A 3,298-nucleotide genomic window follows, 5' to 3' on the forward strand; every position below is an offset into this window, starting at 1 on the left:
GATCTTCGCGTTCGCTTGTTGTGCATCGTGTTTATAAAGAAGGGCAGCGTGGCAGGTCACATTTTGTCAGAAATTGCCGGTTGGTTTGGTCCGACCAAGAAAAGTATGGGACTTAACCCCCAGGGTGGAACCCAACTGAAAGGCGCTAGACGGACTAAGGGAAAGCAAGATAAAGAAAGCAACTGGCCCTATGTGCAAAACCTTGCCGCGGGAGAGCCTTTCTCCAATGAGAATAAAGAAAGTTTTTGGGCAAGACAAGAAAGGAACTCGCCCTTTGACACCAAGGGATAAGAGCTGATTGTTGGCGATGACTTGGTGAAGGGAATCTATGAGAGAAGGTTCTTGAACCGGGTTACGACCGAATAGAGCGCGGAACTAACGAGTTCAGTTGTGCATCGCTATCGTATGGGTTTGGCTGTGATTGTGAAGGGTAATGCTGGAAGTGATATATGTTGTCTATATTCAGGACTTTGCTCGTTAATTCTTATTTTGAGCCCTAGACTTCGAAAGGAGGAGAATTTGAAGAGGAATTTCACTACCACTTGGGAGGTTTTGATCATCTTGAGGATTATTTCTAGGGAAAATGGTGTTGGGTGGTTGAATCTCTTCCGGAATGAGGTAAGTGTCTTGTCTAGCTTTGTTGAAAGAATTTTTCCTAATAAATAATATTGTTTGCTAAATGCAGGGGTGATGCATACACGAGGTGACGAGCGTATATGCATGTGCAGGATAATCCATGCTCGGGGTAGATTATATACTTCTTTATGCCTAGTTGAAATTTGTGATCTTCTTGACTTGTATTTCACTTGATTCTAACATTAAATGAGTATAAATATTCATTCTATAAATCATATTTAGATATATGACATCTTAAATGAGCATGATAGGCAAATATTGAAACTCTTGATATACTTGAATTGATCGTACTCGTGTATTATACCACGAAAACATCTCTACACCAGTTATTCTTGTGCTACTTGAGCTTCTTTATTAATATTAAATATACGGACAAGTAAAAGTTTGCTACGTATTGAAGATTTTATAGTGACATAGTCAAACTAATATGCTCGGAAGGTTGTAGCATAAGTTTCGCGGCGAGCTACTGCAATTCATTGAGAATTTGGAAGAAGATCTGGAATGAGAGGGCGATTATGCGGTCAGCTATGTGGATTGCGAATCTATTCCTGTGACTGTAGAATTATTGTAGATTAGGGATGAAGCAAACAAAATTTGAGGTTCTTTTCACGGTGGGTTATGCGGACTACATAGCTGTTTCGTGGACAACAGATCCATTGAGAAATTGGTAAGTCCACATGGGAAAATATTTGAAGCAGATTTCGCGATCCAATATGTGGACCGCATAACTGCTATGTAGACCGCATATCTGCCGCACATCTATCCAGTTCCATTTCAAAACCTTGAGGAACATTTCGCGGATTGCAAAAGCATTTTTGTGGTCCATTCTGCGATTGCAGTTCTTTCTCGAAGTGATATTTCTGGGAAATTCGTAACTCGAATTTACTTTAATAAAAGGCCTAAGGGGATTGTTTTAGACAATTAATCAGATTACTTTGAAGAAGAAAGACTCTAGAAAGAGAGAGGGGAGGGAGGGAGATGCTCCAACCTTTGCTACACTTCAATTCTTTCCAATTTCTTGGAGATTCAAGGGAAGAACTCACAAAGCCTTTTACTAACAATGTAAGATTTCATCCCCTATATCACATGTAATGTTCAATAATGAGATTACAAGTAGGATTTTAATGTAGGAGCTTATGGGATTGTGATTGGAAACAATGAGCTCTCAATCATGAAATTGGATGTTTGTGAAGAATAGGAAATGAGATTTGTGGGATGGGAATAAATTGTTGGGCATGCATGTGACAATAGAGGTTGTCAATTGCCTAAGGATGATTGTAGATGAATTGTTGGTATGGAAATTGGTTGTACGGTATAGAAATTTAGCCAGGAGGTTTTACAGAAGTACGCACTGTAAGTGTTTGATAAAATACCTAAGTGTCATGAAAATTCTTACAAATAATGGTCCAATTGAATTCTGTTGATGTATATTGAAGTATTACGAGTGGTGGAATGTAGTAGGGATCCTATGTAAATCTCGATTAAGGTATGTTGTGGATAAACTCCTTCCATAGAATCGGATTTCATGAAATTGTTATAAATTCCAAGTATGGTTTGTTCCAGTTCATGTTCCTAATGTTTTGAATTGCATGTGCTTATGAATTCAATTCATGTTTCAATTGAAATCAATTTGCTTTCATTTTCGAAATACTTCAATATGTTGTAAGCTCTTACGTGATCATGTATTCTAATCTATGATTTTCCAATGTTTTAAATATCCTTGATGTCTGTTGATAAGCCTCGTCAAATGAATAAAGTGAAAGTGTGAAGATAATATGTGGCCATTTTGCCAAAATGAGAATAATGTGTATGTCCCAAAAATTTTGACTTGCGCTTCCGGAGCTACTGATCCAAAATGGCCACTAGCTCCTCCTTATAGGCCAAATTCCCATCCAACTACACTGTGCTGAAGTCCAAAACATGCGACGTATCTTTATGATACTTCCGAAGCATAGAAACATGGAATACGGGTGAACTTTCAAAAGACTAGGAGGTAAAGCAAGTCTATTACCAACCTCGCCAACTCTCTCCAATAGCTCAAAAGGTCCAATAAACCTCGGTATCAACTTACCCTTATTTTCGAACCTCATCATACCCTTCATGGGCGAAACCCTAAGAATAACCTTTTTGCCCTACATGAAAGACACATCACGAAACCTTTCGGTCTGCATAACTCTTCTGCTAGGACTGAGTTGTGCAAAGCCTCTCTTGAATCAACTTCACTTTCTCCAAAAGCATCACAGACCAAGTCTATGCCCAATAACCTTGCTTCGCTGGTCTCTAACTAACCAAAGGGAGAACGACACTGCCTCCCATATAAGGCCTCATACGGGAGCCATCTGAATACTTAAGTGATAGCTGTTATTGTAGGCAAACTCCACTAAAGGTAGAAATTGGTCCCACTGACGTCTAAAAGCAATACTACATGCCCTCTACTTAACCTGCTTGCCCAACTCACGTTGAACCGCCCTCCAAAAGTGTAATGTAAATTGAGTGTCATGGTCAATATGATAGAAACAAGTACACCATACAAGCGAACAATCTCCCTAATATAGATCCTAGCATACTGCTCCGAAGTGTAGAATGTCATGACCGGAATGAAATATGTCGACTTGGTCAACAGATCCACAATGACCAAAAAGGCATCAAAATTCCTCAAGGT

The sequence above is a fragment of the Nicotiana tomentosiformis genome, chromosome 8 (assembly GCF_000390325.3).
Source record: "Nicotiana tomentosiformis chromosome 8, ASM39032v3, whole genome shotgun sequence".
Taxonomy (NCBI): Eukaryota; Viridiplantae; Streptophyta; class Magnoliopsida; order Solanales; family Solanaceae; genus Nicotiana; species Nicotiana tomentosiformis.